This window comes from Rattus rattus, chromosome 3 (assembly GCF_011064425.1).
Source record: "Rattus rattus isolate New Zealand chromosome 3, Rrattus_CSIRO_v1, whole genome shotgun sequence".
NCBI classification, from domain to species: Eukaryota; Metazoa; Chordata; class Mammalia; order Rodentia; family Muridae; genus Rattus; species Rattus rattus.
In genome coordinates, this window is record NC_046156.1 from 8,990,616 (window position 1) to 9,006,969 (window position 16,354).

At 45.4% G+C, this 16,354-nt stretch overlaps 1 protein-coding gene and 1 pseudogene across 2 annotated transcripts in view; one reads left to right on the top strand and one right to left on the bottom strand.

Annotated features, from left to right (window-relative positions):
• The window catches only part of Ak5 (adenylate kinase 5), a 193,904-nt gene that overhangs the window by 22,525 nt on the left and 155,025 nt on the right, over positions 1 to 16,354 (top strand). The gene's annotated exons all lie outside the window — the stretch shown is intronic.
• LOC116895158 lies at positions 14,773 to 15,085 on the bottom strand (annotated as a pseudogene).

The window sequence follows — 16,354 nt, forward strand, 5'->3', positions numbered from 1 at the left end:
AGGCGGGTCCCTCATCTCTGGCATGTCCACAGGAACAGGGATGTCCAGAGAGAGAGAGAGAGAGAGAGAGAGAGAGAGAGAGAGAGAGAGAGAGAGAGAGAGAGAGAGCTATCCCAGAAAAGGTTGGCTCCTTCACCCTTCGAGGTAGCAGGTGTAAGCAGGAGGCAGGAAGATTTCAGATGCAACAGTGAGGGCCCCAGGTAGGATAAATGGACGATGGAAGGGGAAATCCTCAACCTGCACCACTCACTCTGTGTGTGTGTGTGTGTGTGTGTGTGTGTGTGTGTGTGTGTGTGTGTGCACAAGTACATGTATGTTGGAGTTGGAGGGGGTGGGGAGGTGGGATTTTATGGGCTGGTGAGTTTGACCTTTATGTGAGAATAGGAAGAACAAGTTTATCTTATTCTTTAACTTATTTTTATCTTACAAACGCACTGATTTAGCAAAGGGAGCAGCGGGCATGATGGAAACAGAAAATCTACCTGCATGCAACAGTGCACCACAACCCCTCCGTTTGGAGAAATCCTCAGTAGGTTAGGGTGAGCTACTTTGCATCTGATTCTAATTTCTCAATGCAATTTCTGTTGTGCACATTGGGCAGCTTGGTGGTACCCAGTTAAAGCTCATTTTGTTTGCCTGTGCCGTTATGGTACTGTTGCGTTAGTTTTCTCTTGAGGCGTGGCCTCACTAAATAGCCCAGGCTGACCTTGAACTCTTGATCCTCCTGACTCAGCCTCCTGAGTGCTTAGGCCTATAGGTTTGTGCATAGCTATGTTTGTGCTCTGGTTTTGGTAGCACATATATTATATATAATGTATATTTAATGTATAATATAATGTATACTATACATTGTAATGTGATGTATAGGATTGACCACTTCATTCCCCTCTGCAGATAGAGAGACAGAGGCAGGTGACACCATCAGGCAAGGACACAGCTGGTATTCCAGTCTTGGTGCAGACATGGAACCAAGACCACTGGCTTTCCTACCCTAGGGATTAGGCACAGACAGCCTCCAGGCTGAGTGTGGGCTGCAGACACCATTTTCAGAAAACAGTGTGCCAAAACTTAAAATTGGAAGATTAGAAAATAGAAAGCCGCTTTCTGGAAATTTGGTGGCTGCAGAACACACTCCTGGATCGCAGTGGTGACGGCTGGTTGTTAGACAAGGACTTCTTCAGTTCATGACTGTCCCCAGCCCAGCCCTGCCTCTCTATCCGCAGTCTGACCCTTAGAAGGCCTTAGAGTTCATATCCCACATGACCACTCCACCTCCCCTCGTCTTAGCTGTGTCCTGTCCAGCAGATCCCATTCCAGGGGCTCCTCACCACTCCCATGCCCCCTATGACTCCATGTTGTCCCCAGTGCCAGATGCAGTTGCTTCGTTTTCAATATAGCCTCTACCCCAAACAGTGATGACCCTACAGAGAGCCCTTTCCCACCAGGCTGCTCCCAGCAGGGCCTCCAGTCTTCTGGGTTCCCTTAAACTGTCAGCCCACTGGAAACTGGAGTTCTGGCCTCTCTGTTGCACATCTATGACGCACTGAAGGGCAGAGCTGGACTGGTATGAGAAAGGAGAAATAGTGTGTTAGTGTAAATAGTGTATTAATGGTAGACACATCACACTGAACACACGCAGGAGAGTTAGCATGCAGCAGGCATTGTTTCAAACTCATCTACGTCCTTACACGAGTACATGTTGATTCTGCCAACAATGTCAGGAGGAGCAGTTTACACGTGGATCTGTGCAAACCTTGGCACTCAGAGAGGTGAGGTGAGCCCAGGCGTGGGCTCCTGAGAGTTCCGTCTCAGTATACCCCATCCCCTGCTCCTACTCCTGTGCTCTGAGAAACGTAGACGTGCTGTGGTGTTCCCGTTCACAAATGTTGCAATATTACTTTATGTCCTAGCTTTCTTTATTTTGCTAAACATCACCACCAAAGGCGGCTCGGGAAAAAGGGGTTGATTTCTGTTTATAGCTTGTAGTCCACCATAAAGGGAATTAAAGAACCTAGAGCTAGAACCTGGAAGCAGTAACTGAAGCAGAGGCCATGGAGCGAAGCTTCTTACCGGATTGCTTTCCAGACTCGAGCTCTCTGTCTGTCTGTCTCTGTCTCTGTCTCTCTCTTGCTCTTTCTATATATAAATACATATGCATATATATCACATACATCATCATCATATACTTATATACATAAACGTTTACCTCATATACCTTGTATACATTGTACTCCACCCACAGTGGGCTGGGCCTGTCCACATCAAGCATTAATTAAAAAATGCTCCCACAGACTTGCCGACCGGCCAGTATAATACAGGCATTTTCTCAGTGACAGTTTCTTCTTCCCAGATATGTCTAACTCTGTATCAAGTTGACAAAAAATGAACCAGCTCATTTGATAGCCTAAAATCACGCTAGGGGTGTAGCTCTCTGGTAAACGGTTTACCTAGCATAGCTGAAACCTGGGTTCCATTTCAGCACCACAAAAAATTAAAAGTAAAAATAAAAAAAGAATAAATCCAACAAACTCCCCACGGGCTCGTGTATTTTAATGTCTCATCCTTAGCTGGTGGAATTATTTGGGAAGGATTAGGAGGTGTGACCTTGTTGGAGGAATGTCACTGGGCTTAAGTTTCAAAAGCCAGCACCATTCCCAGTTAGCTCTCTCTCTCTGCCTTCAACTTGCAAACCAGCCCATGAGCTTTCAGTGACTTCTCCAGGGTTGTGCCTGCCCGCAGGCGGCCACGCATCACACCATGATAACCATGAACTCTAACCATCAGAACTGTGAGTTGCCGAACTAAGCGCTTTCTTTTGTAAGTTGCCTTGGTCTTGGTGTCTTGGTCACAGCAATACAACAGTGACTGAGACAACAGCCAGCCAGATCTGGATGACAGAATAAGAAGCTTGGCTGGCAACCACACTGAAGAAAATCATTTAACTCCAGGGAGAGGACAAAGCAAATGGGATGAGAGCCAGATACCTAGATGTTTCCCAGTCATCCGCTGAAGCTTGGGGAAAAACAAGGGCCTCTCCGTATCTCATCTCGTGGCATTGCCTACCTGTAGTCGCAGGAGCAGGGAGGCTGAAGAGTGCTGTGAGTTTGAGGCTAATATGAGCTACCCAGTAAGCTCCAGGTAGGAGATTAGGCTGGGCCATAGCAAGACAGTACATCAAAGCAAACAAACAAACAAAGGCAGAACAGATACTCATTAACCTTTCTTGCTGTGGCATTTCATGATGTAAGCACAGAGATGAATGAATCTGTAAGTTCTCGTGGTGCAGGTATGTGTAGAGTCCATTCATAGAGTATTTAGTGTGTCATCTGGCTGTCTATACTTCATTAGTTTAAGCCGTAATTTGGAATAGGCACCATATTCTACCCTTATCCAGGTTACTCTCCCAGGATGGTGTAGATAATGTGTCCTTCCAGATACAGGGTACATGAGGAAAATAGATTTTCCCAACTGTGTGTGTGAGAGAGAGGTAGGAGGGAGGGAGAGAGAGCAGGGAGCACACGTGTGTGCTCGTAGGTGTGGGTATTGGATAGGGAGGCTAGCACTCAACTCTTGTTCTCAGGCACCGTGTGCCTGGGCTTGTTGGTGTGTTTGCTTTAGAGCCTGGCACTGGGACCGAGAGCACACTGAGCGGGCTAAGCCAGATAGCAAGTGAGTGCAGGGAGCCTCCTGTCGCCAAGTCTCCAGCACTGATAGATGGCAGGCATGTGTCACCACGCCAAGCTTCTAAGGCCGGTGCTGGGATCTGAACTCAGGCTCTCCTGCTTGTGCAATAAGAGTTTTATTAACTAAGCGCTCTCTCTCTCTCTCTCTCTCTCTCTCTCTCTCTCTCTCTCTCTCTCTCTCTCTTTCTCACTTTCTTACTTTCCCCATGAGTATGTTTGGATATGATTCCGTAATCTTGCACACACACACACACACACACACACACACACACACACCATCATTACAAATCATGTGTGAACTAGCTTCTACTGCTTCTACTGTTCATTATAAAACAAATTATAAAACACACCCAGAATGTTTGAGAAAGTGAGGTCTATGGGAAATAGTAATAATCACATCAGTTTACGTTTTGGTGTGAAAACTATTTTTTTCTATTAACTGATTTTAAACTTACTATAATTTAAATCGAGAGTTTGAAAAGAACAGCGGAAACTCTGTAAGTTCCAAACTTCACTCACTGCGTGGCAGAGCTCCCTCATGATGTCATTGCACCACGAGAAAGTTTACGAAGATGTGTAAGTCCTTTGTAGGCGAGAGGTGACGTTCTGAGGGTGAGGGGTGGAAGATTACGGGAGCTTCACTCCTCCTATTTAGAAACTTTTAATAATAAACTTAAAACAAGATACATTCCCACCTCCTGAACCTCATTTTCTCATCCCGAGACACACACACCCCCACATCAGATCGCATACCCCATGGCATCGTGGGATCGAGGACTCAGCATTTCTAGGGCAGACCCAAAGGCGCTGGCAACTGGAGTAGCCGAAGTGACAGCTCCTTGAACACCCACTCCCCTCGGTGAGGCAATGGTTGCCATGGAGTTTTCTTCTCTGAGGTGTGCTCAGAGTTTGGCAGTGGAATGCTCACAGACAGAATGCGATGTTAGCCAGGCCAACGCCAAGCACATCGACTTAGATTGTGCTGCGGTGGCTGTGGTGGCAGAGGTCATGGAAGGGACTTTGAAGTCTTCCTAAGGCATCTTAATCATTATGCCCAGCCATTTATATCTCTTCAGGCTTCTGCCTCTTGTTTGTTTAAGCATTCTGAGCCAGGGTCATGCTATGTGGTCAAGGCTTGCTTGGCACTGGCTGTGTTAGCCCAGGCTGGCTTGGTACTAGCTGTATTAGCCCAGGCTGGCTTACCATTGGCTCTGTTAGCCCAGGTTGGCTTGGTACTGGCTATATTAGCCCAGGCTGATTTGCTACTGGCTATGTTAGCCCAGGCTGGCTTGCCACTGGCTGTGTTAGCCCAGGCTGGCTTTAAACTTTCAGTAATCCTTTTGCCTTCCCCTCTTGAGTGCTGAATTTTTACAGCCTTGTGCCAGCATACCCAGAGGATATGTATTTTGATGCTGGGCATTGAACCCAGTGTCACCTACATGCTAAGTATGAGCTGGACCACACATCCACATTCACCGCTTCTTAAATAACTATGGGTAGGAGGAGCATGGCCCCTGAGCTCACCCAGCCCTGTGGACTCTATTCTTCATGCATTGTAGGTTAAAGAAGCAAGATCTTAGCAAGCGCAAGGCCCTGGGTTTGGTCCCCAGCTCCGAAAAAAAAGAAAAAAAATAATTAAGAAGCAAGATCTGCCAGAGCAGCTGTACATGGTGGTCTGGGTGAAATTCTTCTGTTTTCTAGTGATTCCCTGTAACATTTATAATTTAGCATCAGTCCTGCCATTAAAAGGGAGTCTAAAAATAGATTCAATTCTGAGTTTGAGTGACTGAGAATATATATATGAAAAGAATTTCAACTAGATAAATATGTTTTTTTTAACTTAGATATAGAGGAAAATCAACCCCAAAGGCTGCTGCTGTCCTTTGTGCATAGTGAATTGATTTGACGGACTCGTAATTTGATTTGCTCTTCCTAAGGGGGACAAATCTGATTTGCTCTTAAGGGGGAATGATTTCATTTTAATTATGCAATATTTTCCTAAGCATTGGCACTTCCATGCAAAATATTAAATAAAATCTTGATGCCTTCCCCTAGAACTAACGGCTTAGAAGCTTGTTTATAATTGCTTAATAATTAGCCTTCGATATTAAAATTCTATTAGAAGATAATTATTCATTTATTTTTATTGCAATGTGTTGTGATACAATGCAAGTCCATTAAAACTAAAGGGCTGATGAGATTTTTATAACCGACCTACATGAAGTGAAAGGTAACTTTCCGGCTTTGTGTAGCTATGGATCAAAGTCATTCTCGATGTTTGCTGGGCATATTAAGTACGGGTGCTGTGTAGCATATCATCTCGAGGCTTAGTGACATATAACATATAACTCCTCAGGCAGTAATTATGTGGAACAATAATCTGAGAGCTGTTTGGCTAGTTGTTTCGACTCAGGCTCTCTAGGTAGGCTGCTCTTCAGGAGCAGCTGGGGTTAGGAGCACCTGAGTGTTGTCCTTTCTCGTGTGTCTGATGCTTCACTTGGGCACACTCAGGCAGCTAGAGGCTAGAACCATGCAGCGTTCAGGCTTCTCTCTGCCTCAGGGACTTCATGATCCACAGGGCCACAGGGAACACAAAGCTCCAAGGGTCTTAACCCAGAAAGCCAGAAGGAAGCCCTACCACCAATTCTAACCTAGATTTAGATAATGTTGCTTGAGAGAGAGAGAGAGAGAGAGTGTGTGTGTGTGTGTGTGTGTGTGTGTGTGTGTGTGTGTGCACAGGTATGCATTGTATTTGTGTATGTGCATGTGCATGTGTGTGCACGCATGTGTGTGCTTACATGCGTGTGTGTGCGCGTGTACATGCATTGTGTCTGAGTATGTATGTATGCATGTGTGTGCTTACATGCATTCATGTATGTTTGTGTGTGTATGCATGCGTGTGGGAAGATCCCTGACATCCCAGCAGTTGAAGGGTGAAGTCAAGAGAATCAGGAATTTAAGGATATCATCAGCTAAAAGGAGGTTGAAGGCCAGCTTGAGTTATATAAGACTTTGTTTCAAAACAGACCACACACACAAAAAAACCACATTGTCTATGTTACTTCACAGACTGAGTTAGAATTTTCTTTGAGTAGAACCCAAGAGTCTGCAAGTTTACACATCCTCTGTACAAAAAGTTCCAACTTGCACTTAGTGTCTGGCAGTGCACTTAGTGTCCAGTGATTCTCAGGGGTGCTATCTGTCCTGACAGAGCAGGCGATCTGGTGGTAACTGCGTTGTTGTTTGCAATCAAAAGCACACACACAATTATCTAACATCTGTGCCTGCACTCATCTTCTCCCTTAACTCACCTGACTAGGAGGGTTTCCTCACAGTATGGGAGTCCAGCAAAAGATATGTTCCCAATGACACATGTCTTTGAGTGACATGTCTCTCCAATAAATCTCTGTCCAGTGCAGTCTGGTGTGAGCTAGATGTGCCTGGTCTCACCACTGCCCCATCATAGACTTTTCCTTCTTTCTCTCTACTAATCTTTGGTAATCTTTCTTCCTTTCCCTTTCCCTTTTCCTTTTAAAACAAGCTTCCAGCCTTAGCCTCTTGAACACTCCCCACCTTGCTGACTGTGTTCTCCCCTCTGCTTAAGCAGAAAGTTAGGTTACAATGTGGAACATGCCTGTGGCTTTTGTCATAGTCATGCATGTTGTTCAGCAGACGGCTGCATTGTTGGGGCGCCACGGGAAAGCAAGGGCACACTCACAGAGACCAAGCAGAAAGGCATTTCAGCGGGTGTGCGTAGGACACCTTTACAAGATGAACACGGGGTGTGAGAAAGCAATAGTTTCACACCATATGGCTGGTGGGAGAGAGCATTCCTCATCCCAAGGGCTGCAGGTCCAAGAAGCCGAAACTTTTTACCTGAGCCCAGAAGAAACAGATTTCAAAAGAGGGTCACAGGCAGGGGCCTTGACCTTCCATAGACAGAAGAAGGCAGCCTCTGATTAGAGCCAAGGGAATAATCATTGACCTCCTGTCTGCCACCTTCCAATGTCCTCCTTGCCCTTATTCCAAACCAGCAGAAGCCAGAGGTCAGCAGAACCTATAGTTCCATTCTGGAAGGGCTACCTACCTTGTCACAGAACTGGAGGAAAGCGGGCTAGAGAGGCCAAGGCAGTGTATGGTACACAGCAGACTTGCTAGGGTCACCGGGTCCTTCACCTGTATACAGGAATTCCTCAATAACTACACCACCTTCTGCCACCAAACACACATCTGTTCATTTCCAAAGAATGGTTCCCAAGGACCAGGTACAAAAGGTTGTCTGTAGGTATTTCCCGGTACTTCCTGCAGTGATCACGCTGACATAGGGGCTGTCCCGGTCCCCTCACTTTCCCTAGCAGACAGCAGTTCCTGGAGAGAATGCATATGCAGCTCTAATTTGAGAATCTTAAGTAATTACCAAAAACTAAAGTCAAATTAAGCTGGCTGTCATAGATTTTGGAAACCCAGAATATTATTCTCGTATCATTCCAGTTTAGCTATGACTGTAAGCATATTGCAGTCTGTAAACAGGGAACGTGTGTAGAGGGCGCCCCATATGACGAGGGGAAAAAACTGAATGGAGTGTGGAATTTACCAAAGGAATTGACAGGATGCCATTTTGCACGGCGCAGGATCCCCACCTTGACTGGAGTATTCACACGGGATCTTCACTGTTTCGGTATAAATGAATATACTTCCTTTTTACAATACGTGCTATTAAAATAATGACATGGGTCAAGAATAAAGGAAAGATATACCATACAAACACCAACAAAAGAAGTCTGTGGGGACACTGGTGATGCTACAGTCAGCCAAGGCAATTACCAGGAACAGAGGGACGTGTCCTAGTGAAAACAGGTTAACTCAACAGATCCTTTGAATTGAAGACAGTTGTATTTTCTCACTGTGATGCCCTGCCAGGCCAAGAAATTGCTATGTAGACCAGGCTAGCCTCAAATTCACAGAGATGGGCCTGCCTCTGTCTCTGAGTACTGGAATTAAAGTTGCATTTTCAACTGCGTGCTCAGTGACGTATTAATTATAAAATATATACTAATAAAATGTTTCAAATCGTTTATAAGTTTTTTAAGTTTATAGATATAAGCAAATGAGAGGACTGAAATGGACACACAGAGCTGAAAGTTCTATGTGTGTTTTCATTGTATAATATAACAACTAGATAAGATACCAATAGTGAGACATTTTGAACAATAAGCACATCTAAAACACCCTGTCCAGCAGCTGTGTAAGGCAGTGTTCTCAAGTACACACATACATTCCTCGAAGTATTTAGGAATTTAGTCCAAAAACCTGAAATGTTAGTGCAGAATAGACTGTGTGCTTTGACGATGGCGGGGAAAGCATTCAGCAACATTCAACAGCCATTTATTGGGTCAGGGGTGGGCACAGAGCCTAGCATATTGGGAATAGGGAGAAAGCATTCATCTGACTAAAGATGTATTTTATAAACCCCACGGTTGACATTGTATGTACTGGTGCAGTGCTGTGTGCTTCCCTCCTAATCCTGGCAACTGTGATATGTATCCTCTTTCTACTTTGTGCAGCATTGACCTCGATGTTCCAGATAACTCTCTAAAAGAAGAAAGGTGAATGAAAGGCGTAAATGTGGGGAGGGAAAAGTTGATCTGAACTTGTGGCTTGCATGGTGGTCTAGAGAGAAAAAATCCTAAAATAATCTGTAAAATGAATGTCGGTGACTGGTCATTTCGTTTAGCATGGTCATGGCTGATGCCCTGTGTGGTCTAGCTGGGCCTGTTGAATTTGAAGTAGGTTTCTCTATTTCATAGAGCAACTCATCCTCTGCTTTTCTAACCTCTCAGTGACGGCTTCTCTATGACACCTCAACTTAGAAGAGAAACGTCTTTCTCCCTAGCAGCATTGCCCCAGTGTACACTCAGGGATACTGGATCTAAATACGGGGTGGGGTAGATGGCAGGAAGTGGGGAGTGACAAACTCTCTGACAGGTTGAACATCTCTTGATTACCCCGTTTAATATGTAAGCCCTTGGCACTTTCTCTTTTCTGTGTGTCACAGCCTAACAAATTCTCATTGATGCCGGAAAGAACTCCTCACATTGTGTAATATGATGTTCAGTGCTGGTGTTCTTGGATCTAAGCACAGAGGTATTCTGTGGTCCATCTGTACTTTCGGATTACATGATGATTGTCTTAGGGTTTGATTGCTGTGAAGAGACAGCATGAGTGAGGAAACTCACATAAAAGTAAACATTTAGCTGGGGCTGGCTTACAGATTCAGAGGTTCAGTCCATTATCATCATAGCGGGACACATGGCAGCATCCAGGCAGACATGGTGCAGGAGGAACTGAGAGTTCTTCACGTTAATCTGAAGCCAGCAAGGAAGGGATTTCCCCAGGCATCCAAGAGGGAGGTCTCTTCCACACTGGGCAGAGCTTGAGTATAGACCCTCAGAGCCCACTCCCACAGTGACACACTTCCTCCAGCAAGGCCACACCTCCTAAGAGTGCCACTTCCCATGGGCCAAGCATATTCAAAACACCCCAATGATCTAGAAAAAAAGTCCTAAAATAATCTATAAAATGAATGCCAACAATTATTCAATACATTTAGCAAGGTCATGGAACTGACATCACAGATTATGCTGACATCACAGGTGATGCTGACATCGCAGGTGAGGATGTGGTGATGTTGACATCACAGGCTATGCTGACATCACAGGTGAGGATGTGGTGATGCTGACATCACAGGTGAGGATGTGGTGATGCTGACATCACAGGCTATGCTGACATCACAGGTTATGCTGACATCACAGGAGAGCACAAGTGGTGATGCTGACATCATGTGTGATGCTGACATCACAGGCGATGCTGACATCATAGGCGATGCTGACATCATAGGCGATGCTGACATCACAGGCAGGCACTTTCATGTCCATCCCTTTGTCATCTCTTTACGAATGTTTCTCGTTGAGTTTAAATATTAGTGCATTGTCTGGTTTCCCAACCCTGAGTGCATGTGTTTGTATTTAAGAAAATAGCATGAGGTATATCTGAAAAAATCTTTTAAGTATCAGTTATTAAACATTAGAACAAATTAGTGGAACTGTCCACCAGTTCTTCCTGTGGATACTTTGGAAGTCTAGGGCAGAGGGTGGGGGTTAAACCCAGGGCCTGACACACACTAGGCAAGTGCCCCACCACCGAACTATATTCTCAGTCCAAAAGTTTAGGATATTTTAATTTTAAAAAATACATCACACGCATTAGACACTTAATATTTATAAAATGATCTTATAATAAATAAATAAGAAATATAGGGAAATGATGGATTGAAATCCCTGGTAGATATTCCTACCGTCCTGGTTCTCTGTTAAAATTTAACCATGAACCTTTTTGGAACTTTATCAAGAAATGTTTTACTTGAACCCTCAAATATTCTAGCAAACCCTCTCCCCTAGGCATCATGTGCTGTGTAGAGTCCTGGTGTAGATAGATGCAGGGACCCATGTGAGGTGGGGCTCTGGGGGGGTAGGGCAGAGGAGAAAAGAGGAGGTGGGGGAAGGGGGGGGGAGAAGGGAGGGGGAAAAGGGGGGGGAGGGAGAGGAGGGAGGGGGGTAGGAAAGGGAGGGGGTAGGAAAGGGGAGGGGAGAAGGGAAGGGGAGGGGGAAGGGAAGGGGAGAGAAGGGGAGGGAAGAAGGGAAGGCGGGTTGAGGGAAGCAGATGGGGAGAAGAGGGGTGGGGAGATGGGAGAAGAGAAGAGAAACAAGGAAGGGATAGCAGAGGGAAGCAGAGGGGAGGAGAGGGGAAGTGGCGGAGAGGAGGGAAGAGAGGGGGAGTGAGGGAAGCAGAGAGGCAGGGGAGAAGCAGGAAGAGGGGAGGGGAAAGGGAGGGAAAGGAGGGGAGAGAGAGGGAAGAAGAGCAAATGAGCAGAGATGAGGAGGGGATGAGGAGTGGGAAGAAGTGAGGAGAGCAGAGGGGAGGGGAGGAGAGAGGAGAAACATTTGGAGAGATTTTATTTTTTTAGTTTCATATTAGTTTTTCCCAAGTCACTCATATTTCCCAACAACAAGAAAAGTGCAGCCAGTTAATGATGGAAACTCCCTGCTACAGGGAGTGATTGATCACACCTCTGCATTCCAGCTCTCTCTCAGGGCACAAAGAGCAAGGTCAGGCAGCTGCCACCCGGGCCCAGTGACACTTGAGAGTCCCCATTCAGTTCAGCGGCACCAGCACAATCTGAAGGACCCGTTCTCAGAGCCTTGGAAAATTACTCACTTATTAATGAGACAGCAACCAAAGATTAGCTTGCCAGGAATCGCTGAGGGGTGCTTTGAAAATGGCCGTCAAGAATGTTCAGAAATGATTTCTTTGATATTTTTTCATAAAAATTGCGTTTTCTTGTCCACCACTGCTAAACTTTCCAAATTCAACCAGCATGAAATGCGTTAGAAGAACGCGTCTGTGCGTGTGTTGCTGATGGGGGCCACACCGTGACTCTTGAGCTAATTTTCACGTGTGCCTCATGGAGACATCGCTCTTAGGTAAACAAGCCAGTGGAAGCAGAAAGGTCTCATCTCACAGAGCACAGTTAAATGTCCGTGGCTCTGGTATTGCCTTGCTGAGGATCCTGAGGGTTGCAGTCACTGACTGATGTGGGTTCTCTGGCCAACCACAGATGCAAACCCTGAGAAGGAGCCAGTCTGCAGGGTGCAGACACACAGGAGAGCTAGAGACTGTCAGTTCCCATCCTGTGATCCAGGAACGAATTATTCCCACCCTATGTCCTAACAAAAAAAGCAGTTTTAACTTTATAGTTTGTGTGTGAGAGGTGTATGTCTATGTGTATGTGAGTGTGTGTGAGAGTATGTGAGAGTGTGAGTGTGTGTGACTCTGTGTGTGACTCTGTATGTCTAAGTCTATGAGTGTGTGAGAGTGTGAGTGTGTGTGTGAGAATATGTGTGTGAGACTGTTAGACTGTGTGTGTGAGTGTGTGAGTGTGTGTGAGACTGTGTGTGAGAGTGTGTGTATGTGTGAGAGAGCGTGCGTGAGTGTGTGTGCCTATGTATATTTGTGTGAGAGAGTGTGTGTGTGAGTGAGTGTGAGACTGTGTGACAGTGTGTGGGAGTGTGTGTGAGAGAGTGTGTGTGAATGTGTGTCTATGTGTACGTGAGTGTGTATGTGTGTGTGTGACTCTGTGTGTGACTATGTGTGTATGTCTAAGGGTATGAGTGTGTGAGAATGTGAGTGTGTGTGTGTGAGAGTGTGTGTGTCTATGTGTATGTGAGTGTGTGTGAGAATGTGTGAGTGTGTGTGTCTATGTGTATGTGAATATGTGTGTGTGTCTGTGTATGTGTGACTTTGTGTGTGTGTCTAGTGTGTGTCTATGTGTATGTGTGTGTGTGAGACTGAGAGTCTTGTGTGTGTGAGTGTGTATGTGTGTGTGTGAGTGTGTGTGAGAGAATGTGTGTGAGTGTATGTGTGTGTGAGTATATGCGTGAGTGTGTATGTGTGTGTGTGAGACTGTGTATGAGACTGTGTATGAGTGTGTGTGTGTGTGTGTGTGTGTGTGTGCCACAGAATGTGTGAAAAGGTTCAGAAGACATAGAACATGGAGTCAGCTCTCCTTCCAACATGTGGATCCTGAGGACCAAACTCAGGCTATCAGGCGGGTACCAAATGCTTTTCTCTACTGAGCCAGCTTCCACCCCCTGTTCTAAACTCCAAAATCTATCAAGTGATTTATTAGATCTTTCAGGATAGAAGGACCAGGCACTGGGAACTGAACCTAGGACGTTGGATCCTATAGACGAGCTTAGTACCATCAATTACAACCCGGCCCTGACTACGTTTTATATTTTGAGGTGCAGTCTCACTAAGCTGTCCGGGCTGGTCTTGACTCTACTCTGTTGCTCTGGGTGGCCTTTTACATGGCCTCCTGCCTCAGCCTCCCCAGGAACTAGGATTCCAGGCCTTGGTCACAGGCCTGGATTGCTTGCTTTTCACAGGAGAGCGGTGCTTATTTAAAGGCCGGGAGATGGGGTGGGGAGTTGAGTCCTGATGTCACATATTACTGTAGGAAATAGTGGAGTCAGTGATGCTTGCAGATTGAACAGGTAGAAAATATCAATGTGTCTCCATGGTTCCCACACATAGGATGCACAAGAAAACCTGGAGAACGTAAGGCACATGTTCTCAAACGCTGACTGGGATTTTTTTTTTCCCGATGTTTTGTTTTGTTTTAAAGTGAGAGGCAGAGGATGGCCTTGAACTCACAATCCTTCAACCCACTCCTTTGCCCCAAGTTACTGAGTTTGCCAGTTTGCGCCACTGTGCATAGATAACCTCAGCTATTGCCTGTAGATAGGACTTTCAAGTAGTTCTCTCACCAGTCAAAAGGGAGAGTTCTTTGAAGCGAGGAGAACTGGTGTTAATGAGCAGAGTGGACACTGTCTTGCTTCGGTCAGGAATGGTTTGATCGTCTTTTATGAATCCCTTTGGAGAGAGCATTTGACCTTGAGTGCACACTAAGCAGCAAGTGCGCATGCACTCTCCAAACAGCTGTAGGACGTGCGCATCTGCTAAGTGTTACTGGCTTCCAGGCATACAAGTCAGGATAGCATATGCACAAGAAAAGGAAACTTGGGGGCTGGAGAGATGACTCAGATTGAGAGCACTCGTGCTCTTTACAGACTCCTTGGTTACCAGCACCAGTGGCAGGGAGCTTACAACTGTCCGTAAGTCTAGCACCATGGGGTCCAAGGCCTCTGGACTCCCATGTGTTTACATCACGTATCCGTATGCAGGCACACATGTCTACACATAATTTAAAATAATAAAGATAAATCTTTTAAAAAGGAAAAAGAAATCACACACACACACACACACACACGTCTTTCAAATCCTTCAGACACTCTAATAATGTTTTAAGCCATTTTTTCATTCAATAAGTTAATAGATCTATACATAAGTTTGCACCTATTTTCTATAATAATAATAATAATGTTGTTATTACTATTATTATTATTATTATTATTATTATTATTATTATTTACAAGTCAGTGGACTCTTTATTATTTCTGGGGTGTGGGGCTCAGAAGCTCTTGGTGGCGCGGGTCCGTTTCCTCTTCACCACCACAGGCTTCTGGCTTCGAAGGATGGCACTGGCTCCGTGGGTGGCCGCCATGCACAGATTAGAGCAGTGCTTGTTCTTTCGAATCCTGTGCCCGCAGCTGCTGAAGGCAGCCCGACCATTCTCGTTGATGGTGGTGCTCACGTAAGAAGCGGCAGGTTTTCGCTGACCGGATCTGCGTTTCATAACCACCACGACCCCTTTTGCCATCCGCCGCCGGCTCCACTCCGACGGTCTTGCGGTGAATTAGTCCGAACGACCATCCACCGCCCATGCGCGGACGTGGCGGCGGTTCCTCTATGGCAGCCGGAGCCGGAAAGAATCTATTTTCCATTCTTAATGTATCAGTTTGCACTTAATATAACTTCGAATTTCACTTTCCTCTAAGAAATGCTTTTATTTAATGATCTGAAATGTGCTTTTGGTTTTAAGAATTTCTCAGCCTTCCCAGCATTTGCCTCTGCACGTGCACAGCAAGCGTTGGTGCCTAAAGCCAGTGAGTGAAGTAAGTTGGTCAGGAGAGGACATCTTTCTGTTGATATTTTCTGCTGGCCTGTGCACTTCTAAGGGTCATCCTGGTAGTTTTGCTCCCTTGAATTTTTCTGCACAGTAGACAGTGTGAATCAACTTGGCAGTCACATACCAAGGATAGTTTCTGTCCACATTATGGGTTTAAATGTTCAGCATTGGTGAGGATGTGGGGACAGGCTGGCTTAGAAACTGGCTGAATGCCGTTGCCAAATCCGCTGAGGAAAATCACTATGGCGATAGCAGCATCACTTGACATTGGCATCTGCTTCTTCACCACGTTGTCTTGGAACTTTCCATAGAAGGAGCGTGTCACCATGGACAGCCCAGACTTCCTGCCTTCTCAGAATGCTCTGTCAACCTCCACTGTCTGTCCCTGCTTTGTCATTGGTCCTCACTCTGTTACCTTTCTAGAACCCTAACTTCTAGGTCATAATAGTAAGATATCAGTAAATATTAGATGCATGAATAACTCAGCCAATGAACTAGATACATAAATAGCAAAAATGATGGCGGAAGAGTATCTGTGGGGGAGAAATAGCCTCATAAGTGTGCATGACTCGCTTGCTGTCAATATGATATATATCGAACAACACCTTTAATCGTCTCCTTTAAGTCCCTGTGTGTTGGTATTCTAATATACCCTGGCTGCTTTTGCTGCAGGAAGCTCGGCACCATTAAGCCACAGAAATGTATTTTTTCATAAACTAATGGTGATAATTATATTTTTGAACCATTAATGATGGCTCCATTCAGAGGACTAACCTGGCTGGTGAGTGACTGCAGAAAGGACAGTATCCTAGGTAACAGTCCCCTGGTGTAGTAAAAACAATGTGTGTACATTTGAGGCTGCAAGAGATCATGGCAGGGTCATAGAACTGATAGGAAACAGTTTCTCCATGGAAAACACCCCAACTGTCAACAGTCAAGTCTCATATGCTGCTAGTTCCCCTAGAACATCACAAAGCATTGTCTTGTTTCTATGTTTAATCATAGCGATCACTTTAGCTTCAAT